The sequence below is a fragment of the Lygodium microphyllum genome, chromosome 24 (assembly GCF_053477565.2).
Source record: "Lygodium microphyllum isolate KBCC chromosome 24, Lygodium_microphyllum_v1.1.10, whole genome shotgun sequence".
In the NCBI taxonomy this organism is placed as follows: Eukaryota; Viridiplantae; Streptophyta; class Polypodiopsida; order Schizaeales; family Lygodiaceae; genus Lygodium; species Lygodium microphyllum.
This window is the reverse complement of record NC_141158.1, coordinates 136,988,503-137,010,866: the sequence shown is the minus strand read 5'-3', so window position 1 is coordinate 137,010,866 and position 22,364 is coordinate 136,988,503.

Below are 22,364 nucleotides of genomic sequence, written 5' to 3'. Positions count from 1 at the left end.
TCATTTCCTCCCTCTCCCTCTCCCTCTCCCTCTCTTTCTCTCCTTCTCTCTCATTTCCTCTCCTAAACAAGCAAAAAAGAAAGTGATTTAAACCTTTAACAAGCAAAAGGGAGAGGGAGAGAGAGAATGCACTCTCCCTCCCTCTCCCTCTCCCTCTCTCATTTCCTCCCCCTCCCTCTCCCTCTCCCTCTCTTTCTCTCCCTCTCTCTCCCTCTCCCTCTCTTTCTCTCTTTCTCTCTCATTTCCTCTCCTAAACAAGCAAAAAAGAAAGTGATTTAAATATTAAATAAGCAAAAGGAAGAGGGAGAGAGAGAATGCACTCTCCCTCCCTCTCCCTCTCTCATTTCCTCCCCCTCCCTCTCTCTCTCTTTCTATTTATCTCCCTCTTCCTCTCTTTCTCTCACATTTCCTCTTCTAAACAAGCAAAAAAGAAAGTGATTTAAACCATAAACAAGCAAAAGGAAGAGGGAGAGAGAGAATGCACTCTCCCTCCCTCTCCCTCTCCCTCTCCCTCTCCCTCTCTTTATCTTTATCTTTCTCTCCCTCTCTCTCCCTCTCCCTCTCTTTCTCTCTCATTTTCTCTCCTAAACAAGCAAAAGAGAAAGTGATTTAAACCTTAAACAAGCAAAAGAAAGAGAGAGGGAGACTCACCGATGAGATATGGCGAGTGTGGGGCGGCTCCTCTTTGCGATGAAGGCTCCTCCTCTCCTTCGCGAACAACGGCGGCGGCGGCGGCGGTGGCAAGTCTTCTTCCTCTCCTTCTCTTACGACGGTCGTTCTCTCCCTCGCTCTCACTCTCAAAACACGAAACGTGCAAACGCGAAATGAAACCACGCTCGGTTTTGGCCCGCCTTTTTTCCCTATGGAGCGTCGCTATTGGCGTCGCTATTGGCCCTAAAAGCGATGCAAATAGCGACACCAATAGCGACGCTGCTACCCGCCGTCGCTAATCAACGTCGCTACTAGCTCAAATCCTTGTAGTGAATCAAGCCCAGGTTCAAGCATTAAAAAAATTCATTTAGGACTTAGTTCTCATGGAGGGATAATGTCGTGCATAAGGTTTTGTTTATACTAAGTTGCATGCAACAATAGGGTTGAACTCGCATAAGTTTTACTCGTCTAAAATGATAAGGTTATCATCTTACCTCACATGAAATGATAACTTCTACACACATAAAATGATAGGGCTATCGCCTTATTTCACATAAAATGATAGCTTTTTAACCAGTTCAGTGCATAAATAGTTTTTTAGAATTCACGTTGCGCAATTATGGTTTAAAAAAACACATGAAATGTTAACTTCTGACATAGGATACACTCGCATAATTGGAAAATAAAACCCTAGACTTCCATAGACTCAAGACACATGTGATCTGGTGCATTGGAAATAAGTACTCATTACCAAGAACAAAGGAGATAAAAGCTGTTTAGGGGACAACTATACTAAATGCACAACATGCATGATGGTTGGAAACTCCTGCATTGAACCGCACTAAGAGAATTGGAAGGATCGCATGCATCTAAACCATACCTAGAAAGTTTAAATGAGGATTCATGTGTTGCCATGTGTGTAAACTGAGCTTGGTTAGAATTAGAAATTATAAGACCCTTGGTTGGGTTGCAAATAAGGCATATCCATTGCCTTGACAGACCAGCTAGTGCTTGAGTTAGGGACTAGGATACCCTAAGAAAGTATAAGTCAACTTACTAAGACCATTTGCTCTTGTTGAAATTATTGAAATTTTGCCAAAAGACCCAAGATCAAGTGCTAGACATCTGGGAAAAAGGAGTCACACCTTAGTAGTGGGTCGCACAAACGACCTCCGAAATGTTCGTGCTTGTACTTAGATACAGTATTTGATTTCTCTGCTCAAGGAACTAATTCAAGGAAAACACTTTAATGCTTTAGGCTGAAAGCCTGGAGGGAGAGGCAGGAACAGTTACCTCCAACTGTCCACCTGGCCCTATCCAAGGGGGTTGTTAGCCGCGCTGGGTATATGGACCTAACCCACCACGAGAGGTCTCTCCATGGGTACTACTTGGAGTGGAAGGATGCTTGGGTGCCAAGGGAGGCTCTGGCTGTAAATCCCTTGCCTCCAGATCCCATATAAGAGACCGATGTGACTCAAGATGGGATCTCAAGGCCCGTGTACTAGTCTACGGGCGGAACTTGGAATAGCAATCTTATAGATTGCTGGAATGGCCTTCAGGCATGAGGTTGGATGTAATCCGAAATTATGATCAATAAAGAACAAATGCTTGAGGAAAAGGAACTTGCTTGGCATTGTTTTTGTGTCTGTGCTTAAGTTACGTGAAGGAACCTGTGATTAATTGGTTTTAATTAAGGGAGCTAATTTTGCATGTCAAAACGTAATGTGTTAGGTAATTAGATAACTAAAGAAAACTGAGAAAAGTGCGGTGGACGTGACTCGGGTCTGTCCTACGGAAGGGTGGTCCCGGTTAGCTGGGAACTTTTCTCAAATGATGAGATGATAAGACAATTAGGACCTAGAGACTTGCCGGTAGGAAAGGAACCCTGACCTCAGGTCGATCCCAAGTGGGAATGGCTGGACTCTTTCGCTCGGGGCAGACTCGAGAAGACCTAGATCGCAAACCCTGTGTCATTCCCTACGAGTGCCAGGCGGAGCCTTCTAGACCCTCCTCCCGATGGGCTGCTAAGGTGTGTCCCGCAATTGGATGAACGTGCACGTTACACATTCTTATGCAAGGAGTCTATCTCAAATTGCATAGCCCTCTCCCAGGAGTGAGTGTCACCCCTGCGCATAGCCTCATCATAAGTGAAAGGCTCTCCTGCATCTGTAACCAAGACATAATGCATCAAGGGGGCTGAAATTTATCAGGTGGACATCTGTCTCTAGTAGACCATCTCACGGTAGGCTCTGCTGCTTGCCCAGCTACCTATCCAACACCCTGACCATGAGCATCTACTGTAGCTGTAGGCTGTCCAACTGGCTGTGTGGAAGCTCTCAGCTCCTCTTGAAATATGACCTTGCGAATCTCAACAACCCTCTCGGGCTACCTATGCATCTTGTCTTCATGGAAGACTACATCATGACTGCGGATGACTTTCCGTGCTTGCGAATCCCAGAGATGGTAATCCCATCTCGCATGCATCCCCATAACTAAGGAAAATGCATTTGACACTCTTAGGATCCAGCTTACTTCTCTTGTCCTTGGGCACAAGGCAAAATGCCTCACATCCAAAGACACGGAGATGCGCATAAAAGGGAGGTTTTCCAGTCCATACCTCCTCTGTAACCTGGAAGTTCAAACCACTAGAAGGTGATCTATTTATGACATGTATAGAAGTACTAACTGCCTCAGTCCAAAAGCTCTATGGTAGGCTTGTATGGCTAAGCATACTATGTACATGCTCCTAGATGGTTCTATTCATCCGCTCAGCCAAACCATTCTAGGGGGGGTGTAGGGGGCGGTCAACTGACGCTTAATACCCCTCATCACATAACTGCTCAAAAGCACGTGAGACATACTCACCCCCATTATCTGTCCTTAGGCATTTTAGCCTATACCCAGACTGGTTCTCAACCAATGCAAGCCATCTTTGAAACACAGCTAAGACATCGGATTTCAGCTTAATGGGATAAGCCCAAACTTTTCATGAAAAATCATATATGAAAGTAACAAAATACTTGGCACCACCCATAGACTGACAAGGTATGGGCCCACAGACATCCGAATGTACCAATGCCAAGGGCTCACTCATGTGTGGCCTACCAGACTTCTTATGCGTGGATCTAGTCTGTCTGCCATAAAGACAATGCTCACATGAATCAAAACATGCATAATCAAGGGGCGGTAAGTACTACAAAAACCAGAAAGCATTTTCATTCCCTTCAAAGACATATGGCCCAAACGGGCATGCCAAAGAGATACACGTGGGACAGAACCCACTGAAAAAACATGATCAAGGGAAGAAGCTGATACAATCAAGGGATAGAGGCTGCCAGCCTTGGCACCTCTCGCAATCACAACTCTGCCACCACGAGTGATCTTCCATGCAGAGTCTCCAAAAGATACATGATAACCTGCATCATCAAGCTATCCAACTGACATGAGATTGCGTGTCAAAGCACGTACATGGCGTACATCCTACATAACAAAACTATTACCAGAAGGAAATTGCAGCCTAACATCACCAATGCCCACAATATCAAGAGAGCTATCATCACCCAAGTGTTGAGAATCAGCAATCACACTCAAACAGCCTCTTTGTATGGAGTCTCGGGGTCAAGGACATGCAGGCTAACTTATCCCATATGCACAATGGTGCTTACTGCAGTTTCCTACTTTCCTATAAAGCATTGTACTTGCTTCCTTTCTTAATGCATTGATAGTACTCTTTTCATTTCAGTAAAGTGTCAATGTCATTGTCCACATACACAAGATTGTGTTTATGAGTCCAAGTCTCAATCTTGGAACCTAATTCACTTGTGTAACAAACAGTGTCCATTCCATCATGAGTCTACACTTATTTCTTCATCCTCCATAGCTTCCGTTTTTTTGCCATGCTCTAGATCCCGCATTTCTCACATGGTATCAGAGCCCAGTTGGGCATGGCACTGCTTGTCTAGCCTCTCTTGATTCCTTTCAACCTCAGTCTAGCTCAATGTCAGCTCATGACTTCATCTCCCAACTCTACTCTCACTGAAGCTTCCATGGCAGCCATAGCCAGCAGCACCCTGTCAGATTGAACTGCTTATATCTCACTCCACAGGTCAAATCTCTTAGAGCTTCCTTCTGGAAAAGTATTCCCCAACTCACAAAGCTTCCCTGTATCACATCAATCCAGGACATTGGACCATCTGGAGCCTAGCATTGTGAAAATCCCCAATCTCTGCTCTGTGTCTGCCATAGCCAGACAGGACCTACCTTGCTTGGAGCTTCCATAACTCTTCAACCAGGCAGAATTTCAACACGATTTCTTCTGGAGAAATGTTCCTTGGCTCAGGGCGCAGCTTCCTGTCACTTTAAACACCAACATTGGTGATCTACAGCTCCAACATTGCAGAAATTCGCTGTCGCTGTCCAGATCTGCGCCGTGTCTGTTCGAGCTCCCTGCGTGCGCCGTGCTGTCCGCGATCTACACGATTTCCATGGGGCTTTGATAGCCCATGAAGTCAGCTTCCTAGGCATGTAAAAATTTTTTAAAATGATCAAGTATAGCTCCTGCAATGTTGAAAAAACCAGGCCCCTGTCTCAGAAACCCTAATTCCACCATAGCCAAAAGCTTCAAAATCTTGACATTTTTCACTGTTTCTCTCACTGAAGTTATCAACAGTGATTTTAATCACTGAGCAATACTCTCTGAAGTTCGTTAAAGTACTGTCACTCAGATCTGAAGGCATCAGCATCAAATCAAGAAGGGGAAGATTACTTGGAGTTACTTGGAGTAAAAAGACTTTTGCAGATTTGGTATTCATTGACACTCAGTTAGTGCTTTTTAGCACTTGTGTCTCTCAATCAATTCTTCTGTTGCTCAAATCTAATAAAGTCTGAAGTTGATTTGCTACTGTTCCCGTAAATCTAACATGGGCAAAGACTCTCCAAATGCTCGATTCAAAGGAGTCGGGTTCCACACTTGGCAAACCCGCATCAAGCTTATTCTGATGAAGAAGGGTCTCTGGGCCATCACAAATGGCAAAGAGAAGAAACCTCGGGACGCGGACCTTGCAACTTCTTGGCAAAAGAATGATGACAGAGCTCAGGCCATTATCAAACTGGAGCTAGACGACAGTTATATCCACCATGTGGATAACTGTGAGACCTCACAGGATACATGGAAAAGACTTGACACCCTGTTCGGTGCACAATCTAAATCATCAAAGTATGGTCTCCTGATTGAGTTCTTCAGGCTTGAAATGAAGTCCAGCACATCACTTGCCACACATCTTAATTACATGGAAGGACTCCTAACTCAACTTGCAGGAATAAACATTAAAATGGATGAAGATGTTTGCATCGGTGTTCTACTTAAGAGCTTGCCTCCTGAATATAATAACGTATCAACAACTTTAATCAACATGCCAAATCCTGAACTTGTTGATATCCAGGCATCACTATTAGAAGAAGAAAAGAAGCTAAAAACCAAAGAAGAACCAAGTACCTCTAGAGATGAGCATGCATTATATGTTGGCAACAGGTACAAAGGCAAGAAGGATCAGCTCTTTTGTGACTTCTGCAAAAGGACCGAACACACCGAGAAGTTCTGCCACGCAAGAAAGAGATCCCAAAAGGCCTATCTAGTCGCAGTCAAAGAAGAAGAAGAAAATGGAGCAAAGGAAGAAGATGAAGATGAAGACCACCAGGATCGGAAGGACAAGACTCATCAGTCCTTGTACTCTCATAATTCTGATAGACTGTTTTAATAGCCTTGTATTTTCCTTGCCCTAATGTTTCCTGCCATAAGCTTTGTAAACTCCTTATGTAACTTGGCATTATAGTCCCTGTACACTTTGTGAGGCCCCTGTTATAGCCTCTGGATGTCCACCATGTTTATGGTACCCACACTTAGCTTTTTTTTCTGCAGCAGCCTCTGGTGTTTTGCCATGTCTGTGGTATGCCCACACTTTGCAGGTGGTTCTCATTACAGCCTCTACACACTCTGTGCCTTTCCTAGTTGTGATTGAGGAGGGGTGTTGAGAATCAGCAATCACACTCAAATAGCCTCTTTGTATGGAGTCTCAGGGTCAAGGACATGCAGGCTAACTTATCCCATATGCACAATGGTGCTTACTGCAATTTCCTACTTTCCTATAAAGCATTGTACTTGCTTCCTTTCTTAATGCAATGATAGTACTCTTTTCATTTCAGTAAAGTGTCAATGTCATTGTCCACATACACAAGATTGTGTTTATGAGTCCAAGTCTCAATCTTGGAACCTAATTCACTTGTGTAACAAACAGTGTCCATTCCATCATGAGTCTACACTTATTTCTTCATCCTCCATAGCTTCCGTTTTTTTGCCATGCTCTAGATCCCGCATTTCTCACACCAAGCACACAGAACCCGAAACAGTACGGTATGAATGAAACCACTCTTGACAAGGTGTCACATTAAAGGACGCACCTAAGTCCAAGAGCCAACACTGTGCATACATAGAGTGTATCTCTAATATATGCGAAGCACTAGAAGAAGCTGCAAGGATATAATCATCATCATCAACATCCTCAGGCTGCATAACATTGATCTCTTCAATTTCAACACTGGACTTTGCAGGCACTATGCTGCGATCAGAAGACTTATCATGCACTTTATCTTTCCCTTTATCTTTGCACCTTTCATTGCGCAGCTCATGGCATTGTGGCCTAATATGGCCCTTTTTCCCACAATGGTGACAAGTAACATCTGCATTCCTACCACGGGATTTACTATGTGACTTCCCACAAGACTTGAACTGAGATTTCTGAGAATCCCGTCCACGACCACTGCCACTGCCATGCTTTTCATATCCATCATTCCTGCCTCTAATTGTCATAGCATGTGGCACACGAGAGGCATCCAAATTCTTACGGTTAACCTCTTCCTGCAGAAGAGAACTCTCAACATCAAATAATTTCAAGGTAGCAGTAGAGGCACATAATGCAGTGCGGAATACATCCCATGACTCATTAAGAGTACCAAGCAAGAAAATAGGAGTGACATCCTCTACAAAAGTAATATCCTACAAAGTCAAGTTCTTGAGTATAGCATGGAACTGGCTTAAGTGAGCAAACATGGTCACATTCTCCTTCATACGCAGATCCATAAGCTGCTTCAGCAAATACATCTAATTCGCTGGACTTTTCTTGTCATAGAGATTCTTGATTTTATCCCACAACTGCCATGCACTCTGTTCTTCCTCAAAGACATTGTAATGAACATGTTCTGTGAGAGAGAATACAATAGTGGACTTGCATAACTCATCAAGCTCAAGCCATTTCTCATCTGGCATAGTTGCAAGCGGATACCCGCTCAACCTCAAAGGCTTAATCTGCGATTTCTACACCAACACCTGCCAAATCTAGCTCTTCCAATAAGAGTAATTCGTACCATCAAGCTTAGTGATGTTGAAAATAGCATGATCAGTGGACGAACTCGTCATAATGCAAGTTGGAAGAGTGTAGACAGTTCAAAATTGCATGTTGTTTATTGCAGAAAATGACCAAAAAATCACCAAAATCGAGAGAAAATGGCAAGAAAAGTGTAACCAAAGTTGTTGCCCACCAAGTACTAGGGAAAGTACATCATTTCAGAATATTTCAGTATGAAAAATCCATGTCAGTCCATACATATATGCTTGCCGTAATAAATTACATATTTCAGTAAATGAGAGCTAATAGTGCTAAAATCGGATCCCATGTCAATCAGATACTACCAAGACCAAAGCCGACATCATGCGGGCATAACATAGGCATATGATAGTTGATAAGCATGAATCCAACACCCAAACATGTTATACAAACATCTGCCAGTGAGTAGGCACCCCCCAGTCAATGGGGCAAAGTGTTCCTGCCACTACCAAAACTTGACACAGGTAGGTGTCAGCTCACAAAGATACAGATCCAAATCTGAGACTCAGCTCATAAGCATACAATGAATCAAGACATATAATGTATCATCCCAAAGGGTAAGAAATCCCAAAGTCTCAAGTGTCTATAACTACTCAATACATAAAAGCACCGCTTGCTCAATGTCTGATAAGCATTCAAGAATGCTCCCAATGTCTGATAAGCATTCAAGAGCTCAAACCAAGGCAAAACATAGTGCCAACGACATAAGTCCAAGACAATACATCAATAGTACATCACGAACATGTAGGTGGTAGAGCATCCGTATGTAGCATCTATAAGCATGTAAGATATCAAGTACATCCCAATCCAAACTTTGACAAGCCAAGTAACATCCAAGACAACTCCAGATAATCCAAAGTGCATCCAAGGTAGAGCTTCAATGAATACTCAAGCTCAACGTATGCATAGGGTAATCAACCGGGACATGAGCATCAAGCCGTAGGCAACGGGTATGCATAAACCCAAGGAGCATCACTGTCAAAGCATATACCACTATCAAGCATGAACCATGTCAATGAGTGTGTAATGTCAAAGCTCTTCCAAAAGCATCCGAAATGAAATCCAAGCTCAAAGTCGTACCCCGAAGATCAATACTTCATGGCATATATCCAAGACATAGGCCGAAACCAATAGGCATAACCCAAGGCATGTGTAATAGCTTCAGCCCGCTTTTATGACACCCAAGAATGACTGTCAAAACTGAGAAATTTCAGCACCAAAATCAGCTCCAAATGGTTGCCAAACAATAGGCATACATTCCCCTAACATGTAGTCATCATACGGGACCAACCGGGCATCAAATGACAATGTTGGGCAAGCATAAACATCAAATGTTACTGTAGCATTGTTATAAACTACCTATGGACTGCTATGACAATCCCTAAACAATGCTAAATCAGACCATAAGCAATGTCAATGCTCAAACCTTCGATACCAAGCATCAAAGCATGTGCAAATGCTTTAAGTGCCCAATGGCTTGGAGCTTGAGTAGTACCCTGTGATGCAGATGGAGACCAACCTAGAAATCAGGTGCAAACAGCATGTTGATGTTGTGGGTGACTTGCAGCCCACATGGCATAAATGGGGTTGAGGAGGGGCTCAAGTAGGTGCCCAAGGGGGCACACAACAAGCCTCAAGAGGTCTTGATCAAGGGCAATGTAGATATGAAGCAAGGGAGCTTCAATGGTGGCTGCCCCAAACTATTCACAACCTGTGTGACCTGAAAACAATACAAAACCATGTGGAGAATGAAGCAATACCTCTAATGTAATGCCCTGAAGATGCCCAACAATGTCGGGAAGAAGCTCGGGAAGCCGAGGAGTGATGGGAGCTCGAAGGAGTTGGATATGACTACCGGGAAGGTGGGAAACTGAGAATGCCATGAACCGAGCTCAAGAGTCAGGAAGCTGAGCTCTGTTACCAGTTGAAAGGTGAGAAGGATTGAAGCTTGCACTCGAGAGCTATGGCGGGAGAGCAAGAGCAAGAAAGAGAGAGACAAGAAATGGGAACTCCAACAGTCACAATGTGTGACCGGGCCTTTCTTTATTCAAACTATCACTAAAAGGATAAAGAATAAAGTGACGGTGATGGGTGCCTGTCGCCTGCAGTGTGCAGTGGCGGTGATGTCAGTGTAGTAATACACAGCCGGCTAGGCGGAGGTGCCTTTACCCCCAACAAGATTGAGAAGATTGCTGCCTTGACAGCACCAACAAACCTCAAGCAATTGAGATGATTTCTTGGCCATGTGGGCTACTACATAAGATTTATTGCACATTTTGCAACCAAGGCAGCCCCTCTGCACAAGCTCCTAAGGAAAGATGGGGATTTCCTTTGGACTGATGATTGCGAAGAAGCCTTTAGTACTCTAAAACAGTGCCTCATCCAAGCACCTATCTTGTAGCCTCCTGACTGAACGAAAAAGTTCCATGTGCACACAGATGCATTAGTTGAAGGGCTAGGTGTTGTCCTATGTCAAAAGGGCCCCTCTAAATTAGATCAACCAATCTATTATGCAATTCGGAAAGTAACCGACTACAAGCAGAACTACACAGACAGAGCTTGAGTGCTTAGCAATGGTGTTTACACTGGAAAAGTTTTGACACTATCTACTATCAATGCATTTCAAGTTCTACATGGATCATGAAGCCCTGTCCTTCCTAATGAACAAAGCAGATGTTAAAGGACAATTGATGAGATGGTTGCTCCTATTCCAGGAGTTTGATTTTGAAGTGGTCACTAAGCCTCGCCGTTCCCATGTCCTAGCCTATCATCTGTCACAGATCCCTCAAACTGCAGGAGAGGAACAAGATGATCCAGACCTTCTTGATGCTTCCTTGTTTCTAGTTGAAACAATTACCCCCTGGTATGCAAACATAGCCAACCTCCTGGAAACTCAGCAGTATCCTCTTGGCATCTCAAATCGTGAGAAAAAAAATCTTGTGTTAGAATTAGCTCCCTACACCTTGCTAGGTGGTGCACTGTATAAGAGAGGTAAAGATGAAGTGTTGTGAAGATGTGTTGCACGAGACGAAATCGGCATAGTATTGAAAGCATGCCATGATGAACCATGTGGTGGACACTTCGCAGGAGAAGCAACAACCAGAAAGGCTCTCCTCACAGGATATTGGTGGCTGACCCTCCACAAGGATGTATATGACTACTGCAAGAGATGTGATGCTTGTCAGCGAATGGGGAAACCCACCAAAACAAGTGTCATGCCACTGCAACCTATTCTTCCCCTAAAGCCGTTCGAGAAGTGGGGGATTGATTTCGTGGGTCCCATTGATCTGCCTACCAGACAGAAGCAGAATAGATACATCTTGGTATGTACGGATTATATCATAAAGTGGTGTGAAGCTAAAGCTCTGAAGCGAGATGATGGTAACAACATAGCCATGTTCATATACGAGAATATTATCACCCGTTTTGGCAATCCCCCTCGAGCTGGTAACTGACAAAGATACTCATTTTCTTAACAAAATCATGGAGGAGCTGACATAGCTGTGTAAGATCCACCATCACAAGTCCACTCCTTACAAACCCAGTGCCAACGGCCAAGTTGAAGTCACCAATGGCATCCTTTGCTCGATCCTGACAAGAACGATTACCGCACATCGTCGGGACTGGGACGATCGACTTATAGAGGCCCTCTGGGCATACAAAACCTCCCATAAGGCAACTACAGGACAGACCCCTTTCCAGTTAGTGTATGGTACATAAGTTGTCTTCCATGTTGAGCTGGAATTGTCCTCTTTGCGAGTGGCAGTTAAAGAACACTTGGGAGATGATGAGTCCCTGCAACGCCGCCTCCTGCACTTGGAATGTTTTGATGAGATTCGATGGATGGTCCTACAGTGCATGGAAATCACTCAAGTGCGACGCAAAGCCTATCATAACAGCTTCATCAAGCACAAGGAGTTTAAAAAATGTGATCTTGTCTTAGCCTATGATTCGAGATTTAGCAAGTTTCCTGGCAAGCTTCAACAATGGTGAATAGCCCTTACAAGGTACTTGCTGTCAATCCTAATGGCTCTATCCAAGTGCAAGCCATTGATGCCTCTGATGATTCTTTTCTTATCAATGGCTATCGTCTGAAGAAGTACTTCCCTCCTTGGGGATCTTGACAATCACAATCGACCTATCCTCTATCTTTTGGGTGTCACACTGTCCTTCTCCTTGTGCTTTTGATAGACCTTATGATCTCCCCCAAAACCAGCTCCCACCGGTCCCCCACCACCACGCTGGACAAATGACCAACTGAACCACAAGAGTTTTCACGCAAACACCTCACAACGAAAGTTATCGTTGGACATCTAGTATCAAAGAACATGAAAATTTTATCCTTATAGGATTTGCGATGAGAAGTCAAGTAGCAAGCACATTATCATGGAAAAAGGGTGCAAACAAGGTCTAGTGGCATTGCTCCAAAGCGTAAGACATGAGTTTTGACTAGCCATGTGGAAATAAGGAAGTGCGAATCAACATCACTAGTACCCCTTAGGAAATTTTCTTCAATTTGCACAACACTTGACAAAAACGATCATCACCCCTAATATGCAATGTGTGTGCCCCAGTTCACTGGGTTCGAATCCCATCCCATGCGCAATTTTGAGGGCTCTAGCTTTGAGGGTGCCCCCCCTTCCCACACTCACCCCCCACCAAAATCAAAACCCGCAGCCTTTCCCCCTCCTCCCTCATAGCTCTTATTCCCCCGCCCTCGCAGTTTTCCAGAAAACAACCAAACCTACTACATACAGCCCCCACACGTTGCCCACCCGCCAACACCCCTCGTAGCTATGATTCTTGTGTCGCCTCGGGGCATTCCCTTGCTGTATTTTCTCGTGTATGTTCGTGTTGTTCGCATGTGTTTACGCGCAGGGACACGTGTTCGCCTTGTTCGTGCCATGGGAAGTTTAGCAACTGTTCATATGCAATCATTCACAGCCGTTCGTATTCGGTCACGAGTACTTCAAATCCCGAAAAACTCTAAAAACACATTAAGTTTTTCAAAAAGTTATTAAAATTCAATTAAAATCCAAAAAATTTAAAAACAACTTATGAAATATTTTTGCCAACAATTCAAACATTTTTTCAAACTAAAAATCTTAGGAAAAAAATACAAAAATTTGCAAAAATAAACAAAATTCATTAACAATTAATAAAAATATCGATATAATTTCAAAAAATTCTACAAACTTCTTTGTCTCTTTTGCCAATAAATTTTTAATTGAAAATGCTTCTTTAATTAGCAAACATTTTATTTGAAGACACAAAACCCTAATTTTTTGCCAAAATTCATGCAAAATTTATTTTAAATCTCAACAATGAGCTGAAAAATATGAATTAAATATGATTATCTTATTGACACTTGATGATCATGTTTGATTGCTAAAATCTCATTTTTATATTTTTAATTAAAAAATCAAAACACACTAAAAAAATAAAAAACAAAACAAAACAAAACCACAAACTTTTCGCACATTGATATTTCAACTCCGACATGTTTTCTCATTTGGTTTGTTGTTTCCATACACATCAACATGAACCACCATATTGTTCTTCTTTTTTTTGCATTTTTATCCTTTAAATAACAATAAATAAAAATTAAAAAAAGAAAAAAACAAACAAACAAATACAAAAACCATAACAATAAAACCCAGCCAAAACAAAATCTCAACATATCCATCCTTTTATTTTATTTTGGTCATGCATCGCATTTGTTTTATTTGTTTTGGTCAATGTGTCAATTGTTGTTTTTTTCGTTTTTCTGTACAACAGGACGACTAGTTTTAGTCGACCTTTTGTCCGTTGTGTGGAATATTTGTGGTTTGCGCCTTTACTTTTTCGAGAACATCATCTCAGACTTTGTAGGCAGACCCACATATTGCCAGTTTTTTCTATTTTTCCCTCTCTCACGTTGCACCATAACACACATTTTATTGTAATAAAAATCAACTGACCGTTGCACACACCAAATTAACAGAATGCACATCATAACATTGTAAATAAAATGAACCAGACATTCATTGTAAAAAGGAATCCCGTCGTTGCATGAGCACTTTGACACAATAACCCATCTAATTTTCTAAAATTAATTCACACATGCACACATACACGTGTTACGGGCACATCAAATTGTAATTAAAATAAACCCCCCCAAAGTCACGCATGCATGCACTCAAGTGCCACACATCATGTAATTGTAACAATGAATTACATCAATAGAAACCCAATCCAGTCAAGTCATGTCAAGTTTGAGAGGGACTGGGCTACGCTTCCAACTCACCATGCATTAACGAATTGAATTAACAATAAGCTATACTTAATTGATCATCTAATCAAAATGAGTCGTTAGTTTCACCCATCCACTTCACCGCACTGTAGGACGTTGAACGTTACGTGGGATTTGGGATTATCAGTCTGACATTGGTTTGATTGGTGCTCATTATCTTTTCAGTCAGAGTCTTTGGTTCGGTCATGATTTTTTTAGTTCGTGTCTGGGATATGGTGTGGTTAAGTTTTATTCTTTTTGAGTGTTTGTCTACAGGGATATAGGGTGTCTGTTTGTTGCATAGCATGAAGCTTTCGGTCGCATATGTGCGTAGGTTATATCAAATTTTCTGTAGAATACGGTTTGCTTGGAGTAGTTTGGTCCTAATATCAGTGAACCACTGTGCTTGCCCATTTCTGCTTCATTTGTACCCAGCGATAACCAGTTACTCACTGCTAAAGAGATTGTTACGTTGATGAAGAAGGAAACTTCTACCCCCTTGCTCCTTAACCATCTCATTAATAGTTCAAGGGTATCTATTGCCCATATCTCTTCTCCCATATGGAAGCAACTATGTCATTTCCTCCAGGACCGGTTTACGTCAAGCACGTCTATATCCAAGTATTTATCCAAAGAATTATTCACAGCTTCTGTGAAGATTCTAGAGGGTGCTAAGTTCAATTGGGCAGGCTTCCTCTTATCCAAGATGGATCAACATTTCCAGCAAGTACAGAAGGGTCAAAATAGTAATGTCTCCTATGGTGCCTTATTACAAAGAATCCTCACTTTTGCACCTCCTCTTGGTGGTGTTCCAATGCCCGATCCTGCTCCTTTACCAATGTAGCCTACATCTTCAGTTCCTTCTCCTTGCCCTATGCAACCTAATTCAGAAGATGAAGAGTCCCCTGTTGTGTTTTCTCGCAAGAAGCACCTTCGCATGAAGGGTCCTTCCATTCCTCCTATACTAGATTCCCTAGTACAAACATCCACTCCTGTTGTTTCTGGTAGTGCCCTTCCTTCATTCCTCTCATGTATCAATCTATTTGCAGCCCAAAAGGAAGGCCAATTAGATTTGGAGATTCCTTCATCCTTACAAACCATATTATCTAGACCCATGGTTCCCCATATGGTTTCAAGTGTCCAGTCTACTCTAGAAACCTCCCTTACCTCTTGCCTTCAGACAATGTACACAAGTGTTTACACTTCCATGAAAGACAATGTGGATTCCTTAACCAGTCAGTTAAGTAAGGCACTGGAGGATCTATCTTCTGAAAGGGCTACACTCAGTAATATCCATAACCAAATGACTATTGCTACAACTTTAATGGATTCACAGAAGGTAATTATTCAAGAGTTGAAATCTAAAACTACTAAATTGGAGGAGGAGAATACGTCTTTGATGATTGAGAAAAATTCAATCCTTGAGGAAATGGTCACTTTGGCTAGTAAACTTACTACTAGTGAGAAACAGTTGTAGCACTCTTAGGCAACTGTAGAGTCCCACAAGAAACCTATTGATGAGCTTACCCAAAGAGTGGACGTTCTTTCAGTTTCTCCTCCCACTCCTGTATCTTCTGCTTTGTCTTCCAAAGAGGAGATTGATCAGTTGCACCAAAAAGCTAAACTATGTGATGGGTTCTCAACCAAGGTTGAATGCCTTCAGCAGCGTATGGATTGCATGCAGAATGATTTTGTTTGTTATACTGAATTGGTGTCACCTCCTCCTTCCTTTTGGGTGAAATATAACCAGCAAAGATTTGATTTATATATCTCCTTAAGTAAGGTGGATTTGGAGCCTCCAGAGGATGGATGGTCAAGTCTCTGGCCTGGGGATCTGTAGAGAGTTGTTTTTGATAGATTTGTGGATGAGTTGATTTCCCATGAGGTCCAGTTACTATCTTTCATGTATCTTACAGGCCATCTGCAACTTCTTGATGAGGAGGACTTGAAAGTTTATGTGGGGGATGTGATCTTGCAAGTAGTGATGTATGTGCACTTAGTTGAGCTCCTGCTAGCAGATAGTTTGAAGCATTATCATGAGCAGATGTCTTAGTGTAAGGGACATACTTGGCATCCACCTTTGGAGGATGTTGCTTTGGAACCTTGTCGTCTTCGGAGTGTATTCCATAAATCTGATATCCAGCCTCTACAATCTCAGTTATTGAGCTTTATTGATCACCCGTTATTTACAGAGTCTTTTTTTCAAGACCTTAATTTTCGTTGTTCTATTTATCCCTTAGATCCTGCAGATCTTCTTTCTTATTCCCTCATGTCTTATCATTTCCCTCTTTATGTTTCTCTTCTTTTATCTAGTCCTAACACCGTTCCTCTTTTATCCTTTACCCCTTCAGGATTTCCTCATATTCCTGTTTTTACTACATGTCCTCTCATTGCTGATCCTACATTATCTCCTACTCCTTCTGAACCCCCACTTCTTATTCCTCTTATTCCTTATGTTTTTCGAGCAAAATCCCTTCATACCTTTTTGTTGTATTCTCCGTCTTTTCCACCTTCTTTATCCCTTCATTTACTTTCCTTTTATGATTTATCCTATCCTCCATTACAATGTTCTCCTTTTATTCCATTGCCCTCTCCATCCGATTACATTAACCTTCCTCCCCAAACAGTGTTGGATACACCAGGGCATGTCAATGATATACTCCGTTGACGACAATGAACACTACATGATTTTGTGACAGGACCGGTGTTTAATTGGCCTTTTGTTCCAAGGTCCTGGGATACCTCTGCAACATGTTCGAACTCTTACCTCCACTTTGCTAGAGTACATGTTACTTCTGGGGATACCACTGTTCGCCTTGCAGCTCATTTTTGCTGATATCTTGCTTTCATGCATCAACAGTCCACCTTGAATACTCGAAAGAGTATCCCATAGTTGCTTATTAATCCAAATGAGGATGTAGTTGTTGCTCACATGGATGTTCTCTATTACTTTGCGCAAGCCTTCCCTACCAGGTTCATAATTTTATTGGAAAGGATATGTTGTCTACAGTTCCTTCAAAATGTATCTTAGTACTTTGTAGATGAGAACAAAGCCTTAGACCATCTTAAATTTAGTATGCAATTTAAGAAGAAATACCTTCATCCTACTTTGTAGGAGGGTTTTCATGATTGTATCCTCTCTTTCTTAATGGAAACCTCTTTCTCTCCATTTTTTTGGGATTTCTGCCATTCATACTATATTTGTATATGGGTATTTTTTGTGTTGGATTTTGTTTGTTTTTTTTTTAATTGTGGGGAGTTGATGAAGATGATGCTATGAAGATTGTTGATGATGGTTATATCATGGTTGCAATTGAAGATTTGGATGTTGAACTCTTATATCCTTTAATAATTTGAATTATTTTGGTTTTATGGTATTGGAATGGTTTTTGGTATTATTGGTTTTCCTTTCATATGTGTTTTAGATACAAATTCTATGAAGCTGATATATTGGGATCGTGATAGTAGCTGGTGATTTGAGTTGGATTGAAGATTCTTTTTACCAGATATTAGAGCTTTTATTCATTTTTTCTGAGGTTGCGAGGACGCTTCCTTTCTAAGTGTGGAGATATATGTTAAGTGCTGAAATGATATGTTTTTTTAGGCTGCTTTTTGTTGTTTTTGTTGTTGAATGGTTGTTTTTTGTTATGGATTGTTTGAATTTGAAGATGTTTTGAAGTGTTTGGAATGGTTTGAGTATGTTTGAAGGGTTCATGTTGGTTTTTGATGAGGATATGATTTTCTGAAGGAATCTGTGATTCTCTCTGTTTGGTTCTGTAAGGTCTGATTTTCTTATGTTTTGTTCTATTTTGTTTCTGTTTTGGTAGTTGAGGTGGTTGAATGGATGTTTTGAGAGATGGTTAAGGTTGTGTTAAAAGGTTTATGAAAGATTGAATTAGTTTTGGTTTGGTTTTTATGGTTTCTGTTGATCTTCTGTAAGGTTCTATAGTCATGTTCTTCTATTATCCTGTTGCTTTGTGGTCTGTTTTGTTTGTTTCTGTTGAGTATTATGTTGGATGTATGGATGTTTTGGGAAGTGTTTTTGTCTTAGGAAAATGATGAATGGAAGCTCTATTCAAGCTAATTGAAGTGAAGAAGTAGTTGATGAAGATTCACAGAAGGTTACAGAAGAACAGTGACAGAAGCCAAATCTCACAGGACACTATGATGTCTCTGGTGTCTCTTCGCATCAGACATACCTTTTGGGAGGTGTATCCACGACCTAAGAAGGATTATTGAGTGCCATTCTTGAGTATTGTAGTGAGGGGATGATGTACTATTGAGAGAGAGAGAGAGAGAGAGAGAGAGAGAGAGAGAGAGAGAGAGAGAGAGAGAGAGAGAGAGAGAGAGAGAGAGAGAGAGAGAGAGAGAGAGAGAGAGAGAGAGAGAGAGAAACATTTGATTAAAAAAGAAGTTTGATTTAATTAAAGGAGAGAGAGAGAGAGAGAGAGAGAGAGAGAGAAAGACTAGGCCCTACATATATGAGAGAGAGAGGGGGGAGGAATTATGTCCAAAAAACTTTAAATTAATTTTTTAAAAAATTAAATTAAAAAGTTTAATCAGAGAGAGAGAGAGAGAGCCTAGGCCCTACACATGAGAGAGAGGGGGGAGGAAAAGAAGAAAAATGTTTAATTTTAAAAACACTATTCTATTTCCTCTTTCCCCCTCCTCTCTCTGTTCTTCTTCTTCTTCTTCTCTCTCTCTCTCTCTCTCTCTCTCTCTCTCTCTCTCTCTCTCTCTCTCTCTCAAAGTGTGTGAAAAACTATGTTCGAAAAACTTTAAATTTTAAAAAATCTTTTAAATTTTTTACGTGAAAGTAAAAATTAAATTAAAAGTTTAATCTAACAGAGAGAGAGAGAGAGAGAGAGAGAGAGAGAGAGAGAGAGAGAGCCTAGGCCCTACACATGAGACAAAAGAGAGGGGAGGGGGGACAGGGGAGGAATTTAATTAAAAAGGGGAGGGGGAAAAGAAATAGAGAGATTATAAGTGAGAGAGCGGGGAGGGGATTTTAATTTTAAAAAGGGGGGTGAGGGGGGACTTTAATGAAAAAAGTAAGGGGAAAGAGAAAATGAGAAATTACACATGAGAAAGAGGAGAGGGGAGGGGTTTTGATTGAAAAATGGAGGTTTGGAAAAGGGAGTAGGTTCGAGAAGCCCTCTGGTGGTACAGGGCTTTCCGAACCTACAACGAAAATAATATAGTAGTAAGATGTTGAAGAGTTGGTTTCACTTTTTTGCTTTTATTTTTTACAAGAGTACATGCTATGTTAGATGATGCTTGTTTGGTTTGCCTTGAATATGCTTTGTTAAGCACCATGCGCAATCCCCTCACAAATGGCCTTGCGCTTATGAAATTGCACCACATTTTACTTGTAAGTCTAAATAATTGCTACCTTCTTGCAATCCTTTCTCTTAATGTAAAATAAATAGCCTTAACATGAAATTAGTAAATATTGCTATATCCAAGTATCTTGGATGGTGTATCTATGAATCTCAAAGATCAGGGGCAGAATATCACCATGAAGATGGATGATTATTTGAAAAAAAGTTAATTCCACATATGATCCATTGGCTGGATTGATCACTCTTGTAATATCAATATTCAAGCCACTCAACTCAATGAACTTGTTCCCCTCACCTTGCAGATTTGTATAGATTGTTTGTACTGGTATCAATTTAATGTCTCCATCAAAAGTCTTGCTATCGAGTCTTGACATTCTTTGATCATACAATACAAATCTATTCCTACCACCAAACAAAGTTAACATTTGAAAGAATATAGTGCATGCATTGCAAATGGATGGTATAATCCACATTAACTTCTACATCACGATCTAGCACTATGCTAACATAAATTCCTAAGGAGATGTATTACCATGATAAAATCAATATTGATATGCCTTATTGCATGCCTTTCAATGATTTAATTATCTGGGAATAATAAGTAACAAATTGGCATACATATGTTTATGTGCTCTCTATCAGCACAACTTTTGTACCTACAATAATTGCTCTTGAAATTTTAAGGTTAAAAATCCCTTTAAAAATCATTCTTGATTTTGAGATATTCAAATAGTTCTATGGATGGGTGATCACCCTCCCAACCCACCATGCTTTAGTGTATATTCTAATTTTCTATGCCTAAACAACTACTTCATGTTTAAGTTTGATTATAAGGCCATCAATATGATGATGAAAGTAGCTTCAATTTGAAAGACACATTCAAATTGCCTTGTTATAGATAAAAGTAGCTTCAAATCGACAAGTTTGATATGAATGCAAATAGTTACATTTATTGGATTAGGATTTTGCATGCATTATTGCAGTCTAAGTATGTAGTAGTTATATTTGACAATAGAGACTAAACTTAGTGAAAACATTGTAAACCGATTACTTTTTTTAAACAGAGATTAAGATTTGAAACCATATTTAATCTAGAATATGGTGGCATCAATAAATATATATTCTTATGCTTAACAAAACATATCACAGTGATATGCTCTATGCTAATGCCAAATCAGTGGACCTCGTTCAAATCTTATAGGAAAAAGCATCACTGTGATTTCAAAAAAGCATCACTAAAACTATGCACAACAAGCCAGTATTATCTATACAAATTGAAATTAGCTTGGGCAACCGAATGCGCAAGCATCATTGATGCACTATAAAAATGTGCTACTTGTAGAGTAGTCATAATGCAACATCAGACCATGGTCTCACAAAATACTAGGACATCATGATAAGGAGATGTGGATTGTGTTGTATAAAGAAGACTAGAACAATCATTTAATTTCATTATCTCTAGACTATACAAAAAGGATTGTCTACTATAGCTTCTAAGCATCATCCACATGTCTATTTTGCCATGCAGAACAACTAGGGTGATCACGAATAGAATATTGAATCAATGATCAATTCTTGACAATCCTTAAGTAACTTGAAATAATGCACCATCCCTTGAGCCATCTAATAGACTTAACTTGACGATATTTAACAATGGTGATGTGTCCATATTCAATATGCTACATAACCTAATGATGCAAAATTACATGTGATAATAAATAAACATACACATGCAAATACAAGCCTTTATGTGCTTAGCAAGTAATCAGTTGGAAGGTTTCTAGAAGTACACCATAAAAACTCTTTGTTCAACACAATTCTAGAAACAAAAAATGCAGCATGCTATAGTTTGCTTGACAACATAGTTGAGGCAATTTGATGACATGCATTTTAGAGAGTTGATCAACATGAGTTTGTGTGCATCATCTTATAGAATGGCAACCAACTTCTAGAAAGAATGACAATGTTTACAATAAATGGTTTGCTTACAATGGGCTCATGTTGCCTAGATATCACCTTAGACAATGTATTGTTTGTGTTTTTCTTCCCATTCAGTTGTGGCATGTATGATAGTAATAAGTGTCTCAATGAATACATCAATGTGAGCATGTCAACCTTGTTCTTTGTCTACACCATGTGCAAGCCTTACATCCTAATTCTATACCAACTAAAACAAGCTATCTTGATTGCAAACAACACGACCACAATGTGCTTGCAAAGAGACATCGACAATTATAGGTAAGTGAATATGAAAAACTCAAATAAGGAGGTAGCTAGACATGTACTTCACTACCTTGTACACACATCAATATCATGATCTCTATCCTATACAAGCTAAAACAAGCTATCTTGATTACAAACAACATAACCATAATGTGCTTACTAAGGGACATTGACAATTATAGGTGGCCAAACAAGAATAGCTCAATGAGGAGGTGGCCAGGCACATACTTCACTACAGTGTACTTCCATCAATATTGGGATCTCTATCATGGCACCAACATATTTTGAAGAACCTTATTGTAATGGTCAATGTATGTAGCATATGTAACTTATTTAATACATTCTGTGCAAATGACATGACTAGTTCAAGGTGGGCCGAGATCAACATATTGGAACCCATAACAAAGGAGTTCAATCTAGACTTTTTGCGAAAACATT